Source organism: Dendropsophus ebraccatus, chromosome 7 (genome assembly GCF_027789765.1).
Source record: "Dendropsophus ebraccatus isolate aDenEbr1 chromosome 7, aDenEbr1.pat, whole genome shotgun sequence".
Lineage (NCBI taxonomy): Eukaryota > Metazoa > Chordata > Amphibia > Anura > Hylidae > Dendropsophus > Dendropsophus ebraccatus.
In genome coordinates, this window is record NC_091460.1 from 100,182,931 (window position 1) to 100,207,121 (window position 24,191).

Below are 24,191 nucleotides of genomic sequence, written 5' to 3' on the forward strand. Positions count from 1 at the left end.
GGGCCCAAAGAGGGCCAAGAAAATATTCCCCACACCATGACACCACCACCACCAGCCTGAACCGTTGATACAAGGCAGGATGGATCCATGCTTTCATGATGTTGACGCCAAATTCTGACCCTACCATCCGAATGTCGCAGCAGAAATCGAGACTCATCAGACCAGGCAATGTTTTTCCAATCTTCTACTGTCCAATTTCGATGAGCTTGTGCAAATTGTAGCCTCAGTTTCCTGTTCTTAGCTGAAAGGAGTGGCACCCGGTGTGGTCTTCTGCTGCTGTAGCCCATCTGCCTCAAAGTTCGATGTACTGTGCGTTCAGAGATGCTCTTCTGCCTACCTTGGTTGTAACGGTTGGCTATTTGAGTCACTGTTGCCTTTCTATCAGCTCGAACCAGTCTGCCCATTCTCCTCTGACCTCTGGCATCAACAAGGCATTTCCGCCCACAGAACTGCCGCTCACTGGATGTTTTTCTTTTTCGGACCATTCTCTGTAAATCCTAGAGATGGTTGTGTGTGAAAATCCCAGTAGCAGTTTCTGAAATACTCAGACCAGCCCTTCTGACACCAACAACCATGCCACGTTCAAAGGCACTCAAATCACCTTTCTTCCCCATACTGATGCTCGGTTTGAACTGCAGGAGATTGTCTTGACCATGTCTACATGCACTGAGTTGCCGCCATGTGATTGGCTGATTAGAAATTAAGTGGTAACGTGCAGTTGGACAGGTGTACCTAATAAAGTGGCCGGTGAGTGTATTACTGTATCTGTACAGTTCTGCTACACTGGTAGCTGATAGAAATCCGGGAAGTGAAAGAAAAATGGCTCCTGTGCCAATGTCTCCTGCTCCTTCTGCTATCCCCTCTAGGAGACAAATCTTCCATGCCTCTGTCTCACATTGTGTGTTTGCTGATGATGTAGACAGGGGGCAGGGCGTGATGTCACAGGAGGCTTGGCTGGATCCACCAATCCACTGACTGATTCACCATCTCTGTCTGGCCAGAAGCAGGTGCAGCACTAATTTTACTGATTGGGATGGGTGGGGGACTGTGATGGTCATCTGAGGGAAAGCATTGCATTCAGGGAACTGCTGAACCAGGAAACACAGAAACACAAAACAGAACAAAAACACCCCAAACAAATGGATTTTTGGTAGTTTCAAAACTGGGATAGACAGGTAAGTAATGCTATATGCTTCTGCAGAAGTTTCATTTTTTTTTTACCTCTACCCGGAGTACCCCTTTAATGCTCAGTCCCAGCTCCCAGTAAAGTCTTATGCAAATGTCCCGTAATTTACGTATTCGTATTTACGGATCCTAGTTAGCGCACATTGATGTCTATTGGGCTATTCACACTATCAGTAGCAAAAATGGATGAAAATCTTATCCTGAAAAAAAAAAGGACATGTCCTAGTGCAGACCAGATGCGGACCTATTTTTTTTTTTTGCGGATCCTCTCATTGAAATCAATTGGTTACGGATTGTAACATGTTGGCATCCGTATTTCCGCAAAAAAATATGGATAAATTGCATTGAAAAGCAATGAGTAGTAAAAAAATGTTATTACGGAAATACGGATGGAATACGGATGTCCAATCCGTAATTTCTCACGGGTTGTTTCAGGACCAGAAAAAAATACTGAACATGTGCATAAGGCCTAAGAAGGCATGAGAATAGAGCTGCAGCAGCATGTAGTCACGCTGTAAATCATGGACTTTCATTATGAGGCCATCTAATCACATGAGACAGCAGGAAGCGGACCATGATGAGTGTGGTCTTCTCCCAGCTTGTTCTCTCGATTAGTCAGGGTCTGAACAGTCAGACCCAGACTGATTAAAACTTTTCACATCCCTCTAACATGTCAAAAGATTTCTGTAACGACAGTGACACTTTAAAGACACTGGGGGACATTTATAATTTTTACGCAGGGCTTACAAATGTCCCCGGAGCTCAAGGAATTTATGTAGAGGCGCACTGCCTCTACATAAATCCCGATCGCACTGAGCCTGTCTGTGCAAAAATTTAGAAACCTAAGCCAGCTCAGAGCGCCCCCTCTGCGTGCCTCTGCAACCCCCCCCCCCCCCGTAACGCCCCCTCTCCGCCCCACTGGCAAAGGTGGCGCAGATGTGGCCGGTGCGGATGTGGCCTTTTCATACATGTCCCCCATTGAGTATTAATTATTGCTGTGATGATAAAATGGTTCTTTAGAAGAGACTGTATCTTAGCATTAGATTGCCAATACAAACAGTTTTTTTCTTTTCTTTTGCAATGCTTGTACAGGTGAGACACATTAAAGGGGTATTCCCCCTCAAGAGCCAAAACAATAAATTGCTCCCAAACCTAGCTGGTCTTATTCACCAAGTCCCACTGAGTATTTTGAGCCATCTCCTGTCTTTCTTTCTAGTTACAAGTTTTTTAAAAAGCCGATCTATATCCAACATGGCGCTGGCCAGAAAACTACATCTCCCATGATGCAATACTTATGCCTGATATATGTCCATGATATAGCAGAGCTGATGTCCACAAGACATAGCAGAGTTGAGGTGAGGTAGTGACATAGCAGAGTTGAGGCAGTGGCATGTAGCATGTGTGCGGCATATGATCTATACACTGTGTGCGGCATATGACATGTAGCATGTGTGCAGCATATGAAACATACACTCTGTGCGGCATATGATATATCCACTGTGTGCGCCATATGACATGTAGCATGTGTTTGGCATATATATCATATGCCGAACTGGGTGCGGCATATGATATATACACTGTGTGCGGCATATGACATATAACCTCTGTGCGGCATATGATATATACACTGTGTGCGGCATATGATATATACACTAGTAGTGTACATGATTGGGAACTGCAGATAGGACCTAGACTTGCATGTCCAGGTTCTGCCTGCAATTCACAACTGGATATGCTAGCTGTGGTGGCTAACACAGTGGGCAAGAGCGTACAGATTGTACTAAAAAGCTGTATTCTCACATTGTATTATTATCTAAACACAATGTGGCATCTTCTTCTGCACTGCAGCTTCTAGTGACCAAAACACACACATACAGCCAGGAGCGAGAAGGAGTAGGGGTTAAGTCCCCTACTGTAAGCAGCCCTCTGTGTAGATCGCTGTATTGTTTATCTGGGGGAAGGGGGGTGTTGGGGAGGCTTGTAGCACTATACAGTATATCTGGGATCGCATTAGCAAAATTGCTGTATTTTTTTAAAGTTTGGCCTCATTGATGGACTGATGAAAATAGAAAATCAGTCTGTCCCAGGAGGACATGATTTCATCACAGATTTATGGGAACTTGGGGTCCTATTCCACAGCCGAGAAGGGCCCGATCAACAATGTAAACGAGCGCCGATCTGCAAGATCGGGGCTCGTTTACTGGGCCTATTCCACGGCCCGACAATAGTAAACGGTAAACGCTCCGTCTTCCTCCCCGATCTGTAAGTATCGCTCCGTGGAATAGGCCCCTTACAATTGACCTATTTATTCAGTTGTTTGCCTCTAGCTTTCCGAAAATTAAAGAAGTCAGTGAAGATAATGGAGAGTATACGGCACTTAGAAACAGGATGCTACAGCCATTGAAGCTAAGGCTTGTCATGTAAAAGCCATGATGCCAGCGTGAAGTATTACAAACCGCATATAACCATAGAAAGATGATAGCAATTGGCACTACCTGTAACTGAGATCTCTGTGGTGTGCAGTCCCAAAAGGGGTTATCCGGGATTAGGAAAAACACAGCTACTTTCTTGCTAAAACAGCACCACACTTGTATGCAGGTTGTATGTGGTATTACATTTCTGCTCCATTCACTTCAGTGGAACTGAGCTGGAAAATCATTCCAAAAGGAAGGACACAAAAAGTGCTGTTTCTGAAAGAAAATGACCATGTCTTTGCAAGTCTAGACAATTCGGCAGGTGGGACAAATGCACTTCTGCACCTTGTGTACTAAACCGCCTACTTTGCATATTCATTAAACAAAAGATATAACAAAAATGCAGCTCAGAATAAGGACAAGAAAATTACCCTCATTCTCAGTGTTCTGTGTGCTACCGAAATATAACAGCGAGTTACAGTCTCCGGGATCCCGACAGGAGCGCATAAGATGTGTATACGCTCCGGCCAGGATCCCATAGAAAGTAAGGCTATGTTCCACACTACATTAAGTACGGCCGTTGTTGCCATTGGCAACAACGGACGTACTTTTACGTAGTGTGAACATAGCCTAAAAGTGTAAAAAAAGTTAAAAAATTTTTTTTAAAAATGACAAAGCTCCTCCCCCAATAAAAAAAAATTAAATCACCCTCTCTCCCATTATACAAATAAAACATGTAAAAATAATTAAATATATTATATATCGTAGCATGCACCATCTATTTCCGATCTATTAAAATATAATAATTTTATTCTCATACAGTAAACAGCATAAGCAAAAATACGAAAAACATTCTGATTTCTGATTTTTTTTATGTCACATTATAAGAAAAAAATGTATAAGAAAAATATTTAAAACAAACAAATATGCTAATAAAAACTAGAGATTGTGGTGCAAAAAGTTACGCCCCAACCAGTCCCATAGGAGCAAAAATAAAAGCGCTTTAGCTTTTAGAAGAGAAGGAAAAAAAAAAAAGTCTCTATACCTTTTTTTCCCCAAACTAAGGGTCCATTTACACAGAAAGATTATCTGATAGATTATATGCCAAAGATTTGAAGCCAAAGCCAGGGACAGACTATAAACAGAAATCAGGTCATAAAGGAAAGCCTGAGATTTTTCCACTTTTCAAATCCGTTCCTGGCTTTGGCTTCAAATCCTTGGCAAATAATCTGTCAGATAATCTTCCTGTGACCCTAAATCCAAAACAAGCAGGATTCAAATCACTAACAATGAAAGCAAAGCAATACTCTTTTGTTTCAGTGCTCCAACAAACTATGCACACTATTCTTGTATTTGTCAACACTTTCAACTCACACCAGAATTGCAGTGTAATTTTTGTTTTGCCTAGTTCCTATCTATAGACACAAGACAGAAAATAGTTTACAAACCACAAAGTGCCACAAGTGTTCATAATCATCACAGTGCAGATCAGACAAAAGACCTACTGTCAATGAGCAATAGTATAACACTTTACTTTTAAAGGGGTAGTGCAGCGGTAAGCAATCTATATCATAGTCTGTCTGTGTCCTTCTGTCTGTCCTCTATAGATTTCCAAACGCCTGAACTGTTTGACCCCAAATTTGGCACACAGATACATTGGGTGCCTGGGAAGGTTATTGCGAAGGTCCCGTCCCCGCCAGATGTACAGGTGGGGGGGGGGGGAAGAGCGGTGCCCCATAGAGATGAATGGGAAAATCTCCTCACTGCAAGCACAGGTGATATAATTAGCTGCAGCAGACACGGCAGTTGGAGCCTTAGCAACCAATAGGATTACTGCTTTCATTTCCACAGGGAGCAATGGTTGCTAGGGAAGCTGCCTCACAACATCCACAGAAATAACTGGTAGACCCCCTACTCCATCTATACAGTACATGTATATACAGGGCACTACAAGTATACCAAACTAACTGGGTAACATTGCCACACCAGACCTGACCAATACCGCCATACTGTGAATGGATAACACCGCCACACCAGACCTAACCAATACTGCTATACTGTGCTGGATAACACTGTCATACCAGATCTGACCAATACCGCCATACTGTGACTGGATAACACTGCCATACCAGACCTGACCAATACCGGCAAACTGTGACTGGGTAACACCGCCACACCAGACCTGACCAATACCGCCATACTGTGCTGGATAACACTGTCATACCAGATCTGACCAATACCGCCATACTGTGACTGGATAACACTGCCATACCAGACCTGACCAATACCGGCAAACTGTGACTGGGTAACACCGCCACACCAGACCTGACCAATACCGCCATACTGTGACTGGATAACACCGCCATACCAGACATGACCAATACCGACACACTGTTACTGAATAACACTGCCATACGGGTAAATACAACCCTGCAGGTATACAGGACACTACAGGTATTCAGGACCCCAAAACTATACACTACAGGTGCACGGGACCTCCACAAAACTATATACTACAGGCATACAGGACCCCAAACTTTACACTACAGGTATAAAGGACCCCAAAATTATACACTACAGGTATACAGGACCTCCACCAACTATAGACTTCAGGTATACAGGACCTCCACAGACTATATACTACAGGTATACAGGACCCCAAACTATACACTACAGGTATACAGGACCTACACCAACTCTATAATACAGGTATACAGCACCTTCACCCAACTCTATACTACAAGTATACAGGACCCCAAATATACTACAGGTATACAGGAACTCCACCAGCTATATGCTACAGGTATATAGGACTATACAAACTATACACTACAGGTATACAGGACCTCCACCAACTCTATACTATAGTTATACAGGACCCTCAAACTATTCACTACAGGTATACAGGACCCCCGAACTATATACTACAGGTATACAAGACGTCCACCAATTATACACTACAGGTATCCAGGACCCTCAAAATATAAACTACAGGTATACAAGACCTCCACCAACTATACATTACAGGTATACAGCACCAATTATATACTACAGGTATAGAGGACCCAACTATACAGCACCAACTATACTACAGGTATATAGGACCCCACACTATACACTACAGGTATACAGGACCTCAAAACTATACACTACAAGTATACAGAACCTACACCAACTCTATAATACAGGTATACAGCACCTTCACCAACTCTATACTACAAGTATACAGGACCCCAAATATACTACAGGTATACAGGAACTCCACCAGCTATATACTACAGGTATATAGGACCCCAAACTATACACTACAGGTATACAGGACCTCCACCAACTCTATACTATAGTTATACAGGACCCTGAAGCTATTCACTACAGGTATACAAGACCTCCACCAATTATACACTACAGGTATCCAGGACCCTCAAACTATAAACTACAGGTATACAAGACCTCCACCAACTATACATTACAGGTATACAGCACCAACTATATACTACAGGTATACAGGACCCCTGAACTATACAGTACAGGTATACAGGACCTTCACCAACTGTACACTGCAGGTATACAGGACCTCCCTCAACTATACACTACAGGTATACAGCCCCCCCAACTACACACTGCAGGTATACAGGACCTCCCTCAACTATACACTACAGGTATACAGCCCCCCCAACTACACACTACAGGTATACAGGACCCCCCCCAAATATACACTATAGGTATACAGCCCCCCAACTATGCACTACAGATATGCGAGACCCCTAAAAACTATACATTGTGGGTATACAGAACCCCTCCAACTATGCACTACAGGTATACACTAATTCCACTGATTAACTCAGATGAAACAATACCTTTAGCTTGGCCTCCTGGGCACCTTAGAACAAATCTAATTAACACACTGACACTTTATACCCGGGCAGCGCCGGGTACATTTTCTAGTTATTCACTAAATAACACACATTGGCAGAGCATAACTGTGCTCAGCCAATCGCGGCTGAACAGCTGATGACGCGGCAGAGGTCAACCGGCACTAGGGACGGTCGGAGCGGTTCGGCCGGCCGCCCGAAGATGACATCATTGTCACAAGATGGTGGACGGGGGTCGACACGAATCAGGTGAGCATAGAGCACTACACTTCCGGGTCTAGTGTGGGTGGGGGGAAACACGGGGAAGGGGGCCATTCACTAACATAACATACATTACAAAGTTGTATAACTTTGTAATGTGTGTTATTTAGTGAATAATTGTTTAGCGCCGCACTACCCCTTTAAGGCTGGGTTTACATATATCAGGCAATCCAGCATCCTTCTTTTACCAGAAACTGGTGAGAACTGATGGCAAAAATGCATGAGATGAGTGAACCTAGAGCATGCTTGAGTCCATCCGAACACGATTGTTCGGCATTTGATTAGCGGGACCTGCTGAAGTTGGATAAAGCTTTAAGGTTGTCTGGAAAACATGGATAAAGCCAATGACTATATCCATGTTTTTCACATTGCCTTAGGGCTGTATCCAACTTCAGCAGCTACGGCTAATCAAATACCGAACGTTCGGATGGACTCGAGCATGCTCGAGGTTCGCTCATCTCTAATGAGTTGTCATCAGGTGTCCTATCCTTTTTTTTTCATTACCCATCAGATGTTGGAGACGAGGGACAGAAGAATGCTGCAAGATGCACTAGCAAAGTATCCGGTTATTGGGTGTCCAGATTCGTGTGCTGGATACTTGCCAGGAGAACATAACAGGACTGGGAGATACAGGTGACTGGTGGGGGTGCATGAGTGGTAGCACTGCGGGGGTACAGGGATGGGCAAGTATAGATTCTTTACTTTGAGGGGTCACACATAGTGATATAGCGGGGTCCGACATAGTATATAGAGGTCAGAGATCGTGATATAGAGGTCAGGCATAGGTGCAGATTTATCAGCTCTCTGTCAGCATCCACACTCTTAAATCATCATGACCCCACAGGAACCAAACTCTCAGCTAGTCAGTGAATGCAGCTGTGTCCCACCTCACTCATTGATTGGCTGAGCGGGCATTTCTGAGTGGGGCTGTGACATCACAGGATTGGGAGCCCGCCAGGGACCATGAGCCGTGATGCTGCGCTAAAACTGACTTCTTGATTATGATCCCACTACCCTCTTTCCCCCCTGGATTTTTCACGGTTTCCATGAATACCCCTTTTATTTCTGCCTCTCTCTCTTTAGCACACAGCCTGCTGCAGCCATAGCGCGCACACACACACACACACACACACAACCTGCTGCAGCCATAGTACAAACACACACGGACTCCTGCAGCCATAGCGCACACACACACACACACACACAGCCGGCTGCAGCCATAGCGCACACACACACACAGCCGGCTGCAGCCATAGCACACACACACACACACACAGCCGGCTGCAGCCATAGCACACACACAGCCTACAGCAGCCATAGCACGCGCACACACACACAGCCTGCAGCAGCCATAGCACACGCGCACACACACAGCCTGCAGCAGCCATAGCACACGCGCACACACACAGCCTGCAGCAGCCATAGCACACACACAATTATACACACAGCCTGCTGCAGCCATAGCGCACATACCGCCCCCGCAGCAAAAGCACACACATCCTGCTGCAGCCATGGCACACACACACACAGCCTGTTGAAGCCATAGCATACAGACACACAGAATGCTGAAGCCATAGCATGCACACACACGCAGCCTGCTGCAGCCATAGCACGCACATATACACACACAGCCTGCTGCAGCCATAGCACACAAAAGAAAAACACTTGATCTTCTCCCAGAGAGTTTACTGCTACACTACTAATGGCTTCTCCTCCTCCTTCTCTATATTCCACAGGATATCGTCATATTATGTTGCTGCTCATATACAAGCATCCAGGAAGAGAACAGCAAACTGCCAAATAGTCACTGACATCTCCCTGACCACCCTTATCTTATAGGACCAGTGCTTTATTACTGGTATATGGAGGAAAGGTCTTTAGATTGATAGAACATAACACTTCTAAAATTCCTCTAAATACTCAATTATAAAATTTTAAAAGATTTTTTTTTAGAGCTGGAGTCGGAGCTAGTTTTGGCTGGAGTTTGAGTCGGAAAGAATGTAACTCTGACTCTGACTTCACAAACTGGTCCAAACTAAAAAAAAAACAAAAACAAAAACTTGCATCTATGGTCATTTAAAGGAAATCTGTTTCTGTTGATCTCTCTGAGACTGGTATAAACTAGTGACAGAGATGCTGAACAGAACAATGTAGTACATCATTCTACTCAGCCATTCTCCTGATATGCAGGAGCAGGGCCGCCATCAGGGCAGTATTGGCGGTACAGCTGTCAGGGGCCCGGGCCAAAACTAAAATCCAGGGGGCCCCGCTGAAGCTCCTGACAGCTATACCGCACACTGCTCTTTCCTGTCATAGCTGACAGGCAGGGTCACATGACAGAAGCAGGGCCCCCTCCTCACTTCCCCCACCTCCTCACCAGCTTCTCTGGCTGTTTTCTCTCATGTCGGGACAGAAGAGGAGGGGCCTACAGCCGGCTGTGTACAGAAGACCAGAAGATGAGGAGACACCACATGGCCCCCTGGAGCTTCACTGAGAAGAGTGTAAGTGCACTGTGTGTGTGTGTGTGGGGGGGGGGGGGGGGCTTATGAGGTTCTGCATGAGCTAAGGTGTATGATGTTCTGCAGCAGCTGAGGTGTGTATGAGGAGGTTCTGCATCAGCTAAGGTGTATGATGTTCTGCAGCAGCAGCTGAGGTGTGTATGAGGAGGCTCTGCATCAGCTAAGGCGTATGATGTTCTGCAGCAGCTGAGGTGTGTATAAGGAGGCTCTGTATCAGCTAAGGCGCATGATGTTCTGCAGCAGCTGAGGTGTGTATGAGGAGGCTCTGTATCAGCTAAGGCACATGATGTTCTGCAGCAGCAGCTGAGGTGTATGTATAAGGAGGCTCTGCATCAGTTAAGGTGTATGGTGAGGTTCTGCAGCAGCTGAGGTGTATGATGTTCTGCAGCACCTGAGCTGTGTGTTATGATGTTCCGCTGCAGCTGTGGTGTATTATGAGGTTCTGCAGCAGCTAAGGTGTATGGTGAGGTTCTGCAGCAGCTGAGCTGTGTGTTATGATGTTCCGCTGCAGCTGTGGTGTATTATGAGGTTCTCCAGCAGCTAAGGTGTATGATCAGGTTCTGCAGCAACTGAACTTTATGATGAGCTGCCACAGCAGCTGGGGTGTGTGTTATGATGTTCTGCAGCAGCCGTGTTGTATGATGAGGTTCTATGCGTATCTTTATAAGTAACAGCCTCTTACCAAACAACTTTTAGCTGTAATTGTTGTAAGTACCAGCATATAGCCCAGCTGCTACAGAACCTCATAATACACCTCAGCTGCTACAGACTCTCATAATACACCTCAGCTGCTACAGAACCTCATAATACACCTCAGCTGCTACAGAACCTTATAACACATTTCAGTTGCTGCAGAACCTTATAATACACCTCAGCTGCTGCAGAATCTCATCATACACCTCAGCTGCTGCAGAACCTTATAACACACACCTCAGCTGCTGAAGAACCTCATACACCTCAGCTGCTGCGGAACCTCATAATACATCTCAGCTGCTGCAGAACTTTTATCATAATACACCCCATCTGCTGCAGAACCTCTTAATGCACCTCAGCTGCAGCAGAACCTTCTAACACACTTCAGTTGCTGCAGAAACTTATAATACACCCCAGCTGCTGAAGAACCACTTCATACACCTCAGCTGCTGAAGAACCACTTCATACACCTCAGCTGCTGCAGAACCTTATAATACATCTCAGCTGCTGCAGAACTTTATCATAATACACCCCATCTTCTGCAGAACCTAATAATACAACTCAGCTGCTGCAGAAGCTCATAATACATCTCAGCTGCTGCAGGACTTTATCATAATATACCCCATCTGCTGCAGAACCACTTCATACACCTTAGCTGCTGCAGAACCTCATCATACACAATGACAAAATAATAAGTATACTGATAGCTGGAGTAACATGAGAATAATTGCTACACAACGTGTGTTAGTCGTGTGTTAGTAGTATGGATGAAAATATATAATTTACATACGTGTATATATCTGTTTAAAGTGTGACGGTATGTAATGTATACGCTCTCCTGCTGTCACTGCTCACCTCACCAAAATATTCAACCTCTCCCTCTCCTCTGGTATCTTTCCCTCCTCATTCAAACACTCTATTATAACCCCACTGCTGAAAAAACCTTCTTTAGATCCATCCTGTGCAGCCAACTATCGGCCTGTCTCCAATCTCCCCTTCATCTCTAAACTCCTGGAACGTCTTGTCTACTCTCGCCTAACCCGCTATCTCTCTGATAACTCTCTTCTTGACCCTCTACAGTCTGGTTTCCGACCCCTTCACTCCACTGAAACTGCTCTCACCAAAGTGTCAAACGACCTCCTGAAGGCCAAGTCACAAGGAAACTATTCCTTGCTGATTCTCCTGGATCTCTCAGCAGCGTTTGACACTGTGGACCACCAGCTTCTCCTCTCCATGCTCAGCTCTCTTGGCCTCAAGGACTGCTCTCTCTTGGTTCTCTTCCTACCTCTCTGACCGCTCCTTCAGTGTATCCTTCTCTGGCTCTACTTCCAGTCCCCTACCTCTTACTGTTGGGGTTCCCCAGGGATCAGTCCTGGGTCCCCTCCTCTTCTCCCTCTATACAGCCCCCATCGGACAGACCATCAGCAGGTTTGGTTTCCAATACCATCTTTATGCTGATGACACCCAGTTATACACTTCTTCCCGTGACGTCTCCCCTGCCTTCCTGCAAAATACTAGTGACTGCCTATCCGCTTTCTCTAACACTATGACCTCTCTGTTTCTCAAACTTAATCTCTCTAAAACTGAACTTCTTGTATTTCCTCCCTCTAACAAACCTAAACCCGACATCTCCCTCTCAGTCTGTGGTACTAGCATCACTCCTGTGCATCAGGCTCGATGTCTGGGGGTTTTGTTGGACTCCAATCTATCCTTTACTCCCTATATCCAAGCTCTTACACGCTCCTGTCATCTCCATCTCAAAAACATCTCCAGAATCCGCCCATTCCTCACCACTGACACCGCTCAGACTCTGACTGTCGCCCTGATCCACTCCCTTCTTGACTACTGTAACTCCCTACTAATCGGTCTTCCTCTGTCTAAGCTCTCCCCTCTCCAGTCTATCCTGAACGCAGCAGCCAGACTCATCTTCCTCTCCAGCCGCTATACCGATGTCTCTCCTCTGTGCCAGTCACTGCACTGGTTACCCATCAAATCCAGAATCCACTTCAAGCTCCTCACCCTCACCCATAAAGCTCTCCACAACTCTGCCCCTCCATACATCTCCTCCCTCATCTCCACCTAACATCCTTCCTGCGCTCTGCAAATGATCTAACCTTAACATCCTCCATAATCAGAACCTCTCATTCCCGCCTCCAAGACTTCTCTCGTGCTGCACCAATTTTCTGGAATGCCCTACCCAAACACATCAGACTAATACCCAATACCCACAGTTTCAAGGGTGCCCTGAAGACTCATCTCTTCAGGCTTGCTTATAACGTTCCCTAAACTGTTTCCCCCTTCTGTTTCCCTTGCTCTATTTCTCTGACTGTTCCTGCACTTTATATGTTTACCTGCATCAGACATTGGCGTTGTTACTGGCTCATCCTGTAATTCTAATTATGTACAATGGCTGGACCATGGACAAATAAAGCACTTATGCCTGGTGTCTATGAAAATTAGTCTGTAAGCTCCAACGAGCAGGTCTCGTCTATACTCTGTATTTCGTATTTTTTGTTATTTTTATTAACTATGTACTTATTTATTCCAATTTAACTGCGTATTATGTACCTCTGTACTGTATGCATAGAAAAAAAGCGCTGCGGAATCTGTTGGCGCTATACAAATAAATTTATTATTATTATTATTATACAGTATGTATGTTGTGTGTATATGATGTATGTGTGTTATTTTAATGGGGTCAAAGTGTTCGGCATGGCCTTAAACTGTCACTGTCGTTTTAAAAAACATTTGACATGTCATAGAGACGTGTCATAGAGACATGTCAAAAGTTTTGATCGGTCCGGGTCTGAGTGTTCTCACCTGTACTGATCAGAAGAACAAGCGGGGAAAGGACATAGGGGGAGATTTATCAAACATGGTGTAAAGTGAAACTGGCTCAGTCGCACCTAGCAACCAGATTCCACCTTTCATTCCTCACAGACTCTTTGTAAAATGAAAGGTGGAATCTGATTGGTTGCTATGGGCAACCGAGCCAATGTCACTTTACACCATGTTTGATAAATCTCCTCCCATAAGTCTATGGAGTGTGTCTCTTTTTTTCGACATGTCTCTGTGACATGTAAATTTTTTTTAAAAACAACAGTAAGTTTCAAAGGTTACTTGACACAAAGTTGATGTCTCTGGAGTGATGTTCAGACGCACAGGCTGCTGGGAGGTTGGGTTACCATGTTTTTAAAAAAATACGGATCATGCATGGAACTGGTCTGGAGTGGGACGTATCCAAAGCAACCCAATCTTCTACAGACAGCTGGTCTGCACGTCGCACCAGAGACATCAGTCAAAGATATGTCACAGATTTTTTGTTAATGCGGGGGCCCAGACACTTCGGGTGTATGGGGCCCCAAAATTCCTGATGGCTGCCCTGTGCAGGAGAACAAGAGCCATAATGCGGCACTCCCTCACCCATCAGCCAATGATTGACAGCTGTCTGCCTATATACAGTATAGTTGAAATAAAAGGAAGAAGTTGGTGAAATTCATTTTGGCGCAAACAACCCTTTTGGAAGAGCGGCTGTAATGTGGGTATAATGCCCCCTAGGCTGTGGATATAATGGCCCCAGACTGGTTTTATGCCATTTACAGTATAATTAATCTGACATGTGTAACATACGAGGCTTGCAGGAACACAATTTTCTGGGGTAAAAGGCAGGACACAGTCATCCAGTCCACTTGGCACACCAACACGGAATACTCAGGACACAGCAGTACGTTTAAACTGGCTTCCTTGCCAGTTTTATTGTGCAAGTTGCTTATATACAAACACAAATCATAAAACAGAAATTCCTAGCCTTGTCCAGGCGCTAACTAAACAGAAATACAGTCCCTAACTACAGGACCAAACTGAGCTAGCCTCAGCCCAGCCAAACACAATAAAGCAACCTGTATACTTGCGTTTTTCAGCAATGTCTCTCTGGGAGATCCAGCTTGTCTCCCTCCCCAGGCTAAGAGACCCAGTGAACAGCACAGCCTGGCTCTAAAACATACCTAGCCAGGTGCACCTAATCAAGACATAGGTAAGAGCTCTAGAAATTAACCCTTCCCAGATAGCTATCCTCTGCATATGCTAGGAACCTGGGAGACACATAGATGCCATTAATAACTTGACCCTGTAATATACCACATTCCCCCCCCCCCCCTTTGCGTAAACCTATAGGGTTGAGCACTGTGGTTCATCAAACAATAAGTGCAAGATAAACCATCCACATTAGCTTGGAGGCTACCAGGCCTGTGCTGGACGGTAAACCTATAGGGTTGGAGGGCAAGAAACCACCGGGTCACTCTACTATTCTTTTCTTCGTTATTTTGCATCCACCTCAGAGGGGCATGATCGGTGATAAGGTGGAACTCTCTCCCAAGCAAATAGTATCTGAGGGAGTCAAGGGCCCACTTGATTGCCAAAGCCTCTTTCTCTACGGTGGCATATCTCTTCTCATGGTCGTTTAGTTTACGACTGATAAATAATACTGGGTGTTCTTCCCCATCAACTATTTGTGATAATACTGCCTCTAGTTCTGTATCTGAAGAATCCGTTTGTACTGTTTGGCTTCTGAAAATTGGGGCAGATCAATACTGGTTGGGAACACAGGGCTTGCTTTAGAGCCTGAAACGCTGACTCTGCATCCGGTGTCCATTTAACCATCACAGAGTTCTTCCCTTTTGTAAGGTCTGTTAAGGGAGCTGCAATGGATGCAAAGTTAGGAATAAATCTCCTGTAGTACCCAGCAATTCCCCAAAAAGCCCTTACCTGTTTTTTATTTAATGGTCTAGGCCATTGTTGTATGGCTTCTGTTTTATTTAGTTGAGGTTGTGTAATGGCATTTCTTATCCATCTTGCAATGGTACTCTTTGATGACATTTTACCTTTATTTTTCCCCTGAAATTGTAGAAAAAGGTTTTCGTCTACCCGCCAAGGTGCGGTTGTCTCAATATATTGCAGAACTGTTCTACGAACGTCTAAGGTCTGAAACTTCCTCTCTAGTTGATTTTTAGGGTTTGGACAAAAAGATGGAAGTATAATGTCTTGGGATTTGTGGAAGTTGGAGACCACCTTAGGTACAAAAGAGAGATCCATCTTCAGAACTATACGGTCTTCTGAATTGTACAGTAAGGTTTCTGTATAGTTAGGGCCTGTATCTCTCCTATTCTTCTGGCGGCGCAGATAGCCACTAGAAAAACGGTTTTGTAGGAGAGAAACTTTAGACTTGCCTCCTCAATAGGTTCAAAGGGAACCCCTGTCAGTCCTTCCAATACGACATTTAGATCCCAGGGTGGATGTGTATTTTGCACTGTAGGATTTATTCTTGTAGCCGCACGAATGAATCTTTTGATCCATCGGTGATTTGCTAGGTTAGGTCTGTATCGTAAATCGCTGATAGCGCAGAAACTTGAACTTTTAATGTAGCTGGTTTGAGACCCTTAGATATGCCTGCTTGTAGGACGTCTAAGATCTGTGCTATGTTTCGTTCTGCAGGAAACTGAGGAGGAGTCTGGCACCATGATGAAAAGACTTTCCACACTTTAAGATATACAGATGCGGTCACCTTTTTTCTGCTTTTCATGAGTGTAGAGATTACTGTTTCTGATAATCCTCTGCTTCTCAGCATCGACTCTTCAGGATCCATGCAGATAGATGGAATTTCTGAGGTTCCGGATATACTATTGGACCCTGCATCAATAGATCTGGTGTTTGTGGAAGGAGAATTGGGTCTTCCAAGGCTAACAATTTGAGAAGACCGAACCAACCTCTTCTGGGACAAAACGGGATAATAAGGATTACTTTCAATCTCTCTTCCCAGATCTTTTGGAGTACCTTGGGGATTAAGGGGATCGGTGGAAACCGTATGCCATCCTGAAGTTCCATCTCAGTGTTAAGGCATCCACTCCCGTAGGGTGATCTGTGGGATTTAGAGAGAAGAAATTTTTTACCTTTCGATTCTGTCTGGTAGCAAATAGATCTATCTGGGGTTGGCCCCATCGTTCCACTAGTTGGAATATATGGTCCTTCAAGCACCATTCGCCCGGGTGTACTTTGTTTCTGCTGCGGAAGTCTGCCTGGGTGTTTTCTGTTCCTCTTAGATGTGTTGCTGAGAGAGACAACAGATGGGCTTCTGGCTAAGAGAATATCTCTTGAGATATTCTCGATAGTCGGTTGTTCTTCTCACTCCCTTGGTGTCTTAGGTGTGCTACAGTTGTCATATTGTCCGATAGGATGTGTACGTGAACACCCTTCAAGGTATTTACAGCTGATGTTAAAAGATATTTGAACTGCTTTGAGTTCTCTCAAGTTTGAGGATTGTTTCAGAGTTTCTTGATCCCAGGTACCCTGAAAAAACTGTGTTCCTACTTGGGCCCCCCAACCAGTCTGACTTGCGTCTGTTCTCATGACGCATTTTGGTTCGGGATTCCAAGCTGTTCCCTTCTCCAGGTTGTGTCGGGAAAGCCACCAACGGAGAGAAGACCTGACCTGAGGTGTAAGGGAAAATTTCTTTTCGAGACCTGTGGGTCTTTTGTTCCATACCTTCAGCATCTGCGCTTGTAATATCCTGGAGTGAGCCTGACTCCAAGGCACCGCGGGGAGGCAGGCTGTCATTGATCCTAAAACATACATTGCTTCCCGAACTGAAGGACGTAACTTCCCTTTGAATTTCTGAATTTTCTCCCTTAGATCTCTTATTTTCTCTTCTGGGAGAAACGACATCTGGCGATCTGAATCCAGGAGGATCCCTAGAAAGATTTTCCTGGGGGATGGGACTAAGTCCGACTTTTTGTCGTTTATAATCCACCCCAGTGAAAGAAGTAGACTGCGAGTATTTTCTAAGTCTTGCTGTATTTTCTCCTGAGACTCCGCTACTATTAGTAGATCGTCCAAGTATGCCACTACATTTATGCCTTGTATGTGGAAGAAGGATATTACCTCTGACATAAGACTGCTGAAAATTCAGGGCGCTGACGATATCCCAAAGGGAAGGGCCCTGAATTGGAAATGGCATAATTTTTTGTTTATCATCACGGCAAATCTTAGAATTTTCTGAGACTGGGAATTAATTGGCACATGATAGTATGCGTCCTGGAGATCCAGTGAGATTATCCAGGCGTTCTTGGCTATTAATGGAGTGGTGGATTTTATAGACTCCATTTTGAACTTTATGTATTTCACATATTTGTTTAACGTCTTTAAATTTATTATTAGTCGATAAGTTCAGTTTGGCTTCCTCACTAGGAAGAGACTTGAATAATGTCCTGACCCTCTCTCTTCCCGAGGGAACGGGGCAATCACCTTCATGTGGTGGAGTTTTAGTACACTTGCCACAATCTCTGATTGTAGGGGACCTGGAGACTGTCGGGAGATGACAAATCTTTTTGGGGGAGGGTGAGTAGGCTCTATCTGGTAGCCTTTCCTGATGATGTTTAGGACCCAGTTGTTCTCTGTGATAATGCTCCAGGCTTTTGAGAATTCCGACAGTCTCCCCCCTACCGGACAGGTTTCATTGTTTATCTTGGGGGGGCTTGGGACTGTAAAAAATATTTTTCCCTTTTCCCCCCTTTGGGTAGCTCCAGCGGCCTCCTTTCCCTTTGCCCCGATATGATTCTTGGTATCTGGGATTTTTGAACTGCTCTTTCTTCTGTGGCGTTTTACTCTCTGGGATTGCTTTCTTTTTATCTGCACTTTTTTCGATAATTGTGTCGAGAGCAGACCCGAATACATATTTTCCCTTGAAGGGAATTCCACAGAGTTTAGCCTTTGATGTGGGATCTCCAGTCCAGTTTTTTAACCAGAGAGCCCTACGTGCTGCGTTTGTTAGAGCCCCATCTTTTGCAGCAAATCTGACAGATTCTGCCGTGGCATCCGATAGGAAAGCCGTTGCATCCTTTAGTAAGGCAAGAGAATTTATAATTCTCTCTCTAGAACAGTCACTATTTAGGTGTTCTTCTAGCTGGCCTATCCACAAATGTAATGCTCTTGCCACACAGTTGGATGCAATATTATTTTTGATTGAATATGATGCCGTCTCCCATGATCTTCTAAGTAGGCTTTCTGCCTTACGGTCCATAGGATCCTTTAATTGTGAGGAGTCCTCGAATGCCAAAAGGGTCTTTTTAGTTACTTTGGCAACTTGGGCATCAATTAAAGGAATTTCTCCCCAATTAGCTGAATCTTCTTCACTAAAGGGGAGACGCCTTTTAATTTCGCCTGGGACCTGTAGTTTTCTTTCAGGGTCCGACCACTCATCTGAAATAAGAGACTGGAGTGTCTCATGTACAGGAAAGACCAGCTTTTTCTTAGGTTTAAGGCCCTGAAACATCTGGTCTTTTGCTGTAACTTCCTCTTGCATTTCCTCAAATCCTAAAGCACTCCTTACTGCCCTAAGGAGTGGTAGGGTATGGACAGAGGAAAATAAATATTTTTTGGCTTCCTCCTTGTATTCGGTTTCATCTGGCGTTAGATCTAAAGAGTCAGAAATCTGGCCAGATTCACACGATGAGGCTGAGGAATGTCTTTTACGTTTAGAAGAAGACCTAGATATAATTGATCCTGAATCAGTAGAGCCTGGCACCAAGGGGGCAGGATCCATGATCTGAGGAATTATTGGAGTAGCGTCTCTAATAATAGGGGCAGTTGAAGGTGTAGGAAGGACAGCTGGAGGTATATCTTGTGGCAGGATGGCTGGAGGAGGTATAGCTAGAGGAGGTACATTTGGTACATTTGATAGGATCAGATCTCTGCAAGTCAGTCTTAGTCTTTTCTGACCTCTGGGGCCAGTTATCAGATTTTGACCCTGCTCCCAGTTGAGTAGACTGGGCCTTGCTACTCACACCAGAAGAACCCGATTTCTGGACATTCTCCTGGGACTTCTTTATCAAGTCCTCTGCTGCTGTATACCTTTCCACCAGGGAGATCAGCTCATCAGCACTATTGGGGTCACCATGTGTAACCCACTTGCATAATTCAGGAGGAAGGGCTCTTACAAATCTGTCAACAACCACCCGTTCTACCACTTCTGGGGCTGAGAGAACCTCAGGTTGTAACCACTTTTTTGTCAAGTGAATTTGATCAAACATGGCTTTTCTTTCCCCATGTCCTCTTTCAGTGGAAGCGCCATCTGCAAGGCGTTCCAACAACTCTGACAAGACAGCACGATCTTTATTTTGCATTTCTGTTAGGGCAGTAACTTTCACAGCTAGAGAGCGTGTCAGTTCCTCAGTCTGTTTGTTTGTCTCTTGCTGCACTATGGAAGCCTGTTGCTGCACTGCAGTGGCCTGCATCAAAGCCCTTAACATGTCTTCGATGACAACAGATTTGTCCAACAGCAGTCACAGAGTTAACTGTATCACAGTATTCTCAGAGAGATGACTCTTGCCTTATATGCACAGAATACAGTCTCAAAATTAGGCTTCTGGCCCTTTAAGTCTTGCAACAGCCAGCTTTATATGCCACTTCCACTGCCCATAGCATCCTCCACCATAATGTAACACACCAGGCTTGCAGGAACACAATTTTCTGGGGTAAAAGGCAGGACACAGTCATCCAGTCCACTTGGCACACCAACACGGAATACTCAGGACACAGCAGTACGTTTAAACTGGCTTCCTTGCCAGTTTTATTGTGCAAGTTGCTTATATACAAACACAAATCATAAACAGAAATTCCTAGCCTTGTCCAGGCGCTAACTAAACAGAAATACAGTCTCTAACTACAGGACCAAACTGAGCTAGCCTCAGCCCAGCCAAACACAATAAGGGTATATTCACACGGGCGGGCTCGCAGCGAGATTCTCTTTGCGAGCCCAGCAGGTCCTGGCAGTCCCCATACACTACATAAACGACCGCAGCGAGTATGTAATTATACCGCCCTTAACCCCTTCTGCTACCGCCCGGCTCCCCCGCTGTAAGCATACATTACCTGTCCTTGCTGCATGGGTCCGGCGTCCTGCTCTCCCGCCCGGCCAATCAGTGGCTGCGGCTGGGCGACACACTAATTGGCCGGACAGGAGAGCAGGACGCCCGTGTGAATATACCCTAAAGCAACCTGTATACTTGCGTTTTTCAGCAATGTCTCTCTGGGAGATCCAGCTTGTCTCCCTCCCCAGGCTAAGAGACCCAGTGAACAGCACAGCCTGGCTGTAAAACATACCTAGCCAGGTGCACCTAATCAAGACATAGGTAAGAGCTCTAGAAATTAACCCTTCCCAGATAGCTATCCTCTGCATATGCTAGGAACCTTGGAAACACATAGATCCCATAAATAACTTGACCCTGTAATATATCACACATGTTATTTATATTTTTTAAAGCAGCATATCAGCAGGCTCGGGCCAGTGAACCTGCTGATATGAGCCAGCCGCAATAAACCTCCGGATTCCAGGGCTGTAAGCAGGGCCGCCATCAGGAATTCCAGGGCCCCATACTGCCAACTTGTCTGGGCCCCCACCTTACCAAAGACATTAATCCAAAAAATCGGGACATACGTTTGGCTATTTAAAGCCCATAATATGTGTTAAATTACGAGTCAATTAAGTCATGTTTTCAGCCTTAAAAATAACTATTGTTTTATAAAAGAAAGGCTGAAAAATGTAATGTTTTTTTTCCACAAATAATACTGACACATCATAATCACAATAATGTTTTGCCTGACTTCTCCTTTATGGTGCGTTCACACCTACAGGATCTGCAGCTGATTTTCTGCAGCAGATTTCATTTAAATAACTGAAGACAGCATCAAATCTGCTGCAGATCTGCTGCAGATCCTGTAGGTGTGAACGCACCCTTAATATATATAGACAATAGATGCACAAACCCATACTGTACAAATAGGCAGATACACACATGTATGCACACACACTCACACAGATACATATAGATCCACAATACATGTATACACACATATAGGCACATTACAAGATGTACAAATATACCAACATAGAGAAATTACACAGATACAAACACATGCAGATTCCATATATATATACCTCTACACCAGGGGTGGGGAACCTTTTCCATGTCGAGGGCCGGTCGGGCATTAATAAAATCATTCGAGGGCCGCATACCGTGTGCGGCAGTTAGTAGCGTGGGTTTGCAGCACCCAGGGCAAGGCAAGGTATTGTTCGCCTAGTGCCCCTGCTATTGTAGTTAACCCCCAGCCATGTCCCTGGTAGCCTAGTTAACCCCCCCAGCCATGTCCCTGGTAGCCTAGTTAACCCCCATCAGGCATGTCCCTGGTAGCCTAGTTAACCCCCATCAGGCATGTCCCTGGTAGCCTAGTTAACCCCCCCAGCCATGTCCCTGGTAGCCTAGTTAACCCCCATCAGTCATGTCCCTGGTGGACTAGTTAACCCGCATCAGTCTTGTCCCTGGTGGACTAGTTAACCCCCATCAGGCATGTCCCTGGTAGCCTAGTTACCCCCCATCAGGCATGTCCCTGGTAGCCTAGTTAACCCCCATCAGGCATGTCCCTGGTGGCCTAGTTAACCCCCATCAGGCCTGTCCCTGGTAGCCTAGTTAACCCCCATCAGGCCTGTCCCTGGTAGCCTAGTTAACCCCCATCAGGCATGTCCCTGGTAGCCTAGTTAACCCCCATCAGGCCTGTCCCTGGTAGCCTAGTTAACCCCCATTAGTCATGTCCCTGGTGGCCTAGTTAACCCCCAACAGTCATGTCCCTGGTGGCCTAGCTAACCCCCATCAGGCCTGTCCCTGGTGGACCAGTTAACCCCCATCAGGCATGTCCCTGGTAGCCTAGTTAACCCCCAACAGTCATGTCCCTGGTAGCCTAGTTAACCCCCAACAGTCATGTCCCTGGTGGACCAGTTAACCCCCAACAGTCATATGCCTGGTGGACCAGTAAACACCCAACAGTCATGTCCCTGGTGGACCAGTTAACCCCCAACAGTCATGTCCCTGGTGGACCAGTTAACCCCCAACAGTCTTGTCCCTGGTGGCCTAGTTATCCCCCCCCCCCCACAACAGTCATGTCCCTGGTGGACCAGTTAACCCCCAACAGTCATATGCCTGGTGGACCAGTAAACACCCAACAGTCATGTCCCTGGTGGACCAGTTAACCCCCAACAGTCTTGTCCCTAGTAGCCTAGTTATCACCCCCCCCCCCCATCACTCATGTCCCTGGTGGACTAGTTAACCCCCATCAGTCATGTCCCTGATAGCCTAGTTATCCCCCCCCCCCCATCAGTCATGTCCCTGGTAGCCTAGTTATCCCCCCCCATCAGTCATGTCCCTGGTAGCCTATTAGAAACATAGAAACATAGAAGATTGTCGGCAGAAAAAGACCACTGGGTCCATCTAGTCCGCCCTTTTAGTATTTTCTTCCTTATTATCTTAGGATAGATATATGTCTATCCCAGGCGTGTTTAAATTCTGTTATTGTAGATTTACCAACCACCTCTGCTGGAAGTTTGTTCCAGGTATCTACCACTCTTTCAGTAAAATAATATTTTCTTACATTGCTTCTGATCTTTCCCCCAACTAACCTCTCACTGTGTCCTCTTGTTCTTGAGCTCAGTTTTTTACTAAAAACACTCCCCTCTTGAACCTTATTTAGTCCCTTAACATACTTAAAGGTTTCAATCATGTCCCCCCTTTCCCGTCTTTCCTCCAGACTATACAGATTCAAATCCTTAAGTCTTTCCTGATATGGTTTATGCCTCACACCCTCCACCATTTTTGTAGCTCGTCTTTGGACCCGTTCTATTTTATCAATGTCCTTTTTTAGGTGAGGTCTCCAGAACTGGACACAGTATTCCAGATGTGGCCTCACCAGAGCTCTATACAGCGGGATCACAATCTCCCTCTTCCTACTGGTTATACCTCTAGCTATACACCCCAGCATACGATTTGCTTTCCCCACCGCCTGGTTGCACTGGTGACTCATTTTAAGGCTTTCAGAAATCATTACCCCTAAATCCTTCTCTTCTGAAGTCTTTTCCAACACAGTACTGCCGATGTGATACTCGGATAGAGGATTCCTCCTCCCCAAGTGCATTATTTTACATTTGGAAACGTTGAACTTCAATTTCCACTGTTTGGACCACGTATCTAGCAAAGCTAAATCATTTTCCATATTACTGACACCTCCAGGAATATCCACCCTATTGCACACTTTTGTGTCGTCAGCAAACAGACAAACTTTACCTATCAACCCTTCTCCTATGTCACTTACAAACATATTAAAAAGAATAGGACCCAGAACAGACCCTTGTGGCACACCACTTGTAACCA

The 24,191-nt window shown here is 45.2% G+C and overlaps 1 protein-coding gene across 6 annotated transcripts in view; it reads right to left on the reverse strand.

The window, feature by feature from the left end:
- The window catches only part of CERS4 (ceramide synthase 4), a 101,946-nt gene that overhangs the window by 62,369 nt on the left and 15,386 nt on the right, over positions 1-24,191 (reverse strand). The window contains exon 1 of one of the 6 annotated variants that reach the window (XM_069977976.1): positions 5,134-5,188. The exons of the other annotated variants lie outside the window; for them this stretch is intronic. The gene's annotated coding sequence lies outside the window, so the exon portion shown is untranslated. Of the gene's footprint in view, positions 1-5,133; positions 5,189-24,191 lie in introns of those variants that run through there. 6 annotated transcript variants of the gene reach the window in all.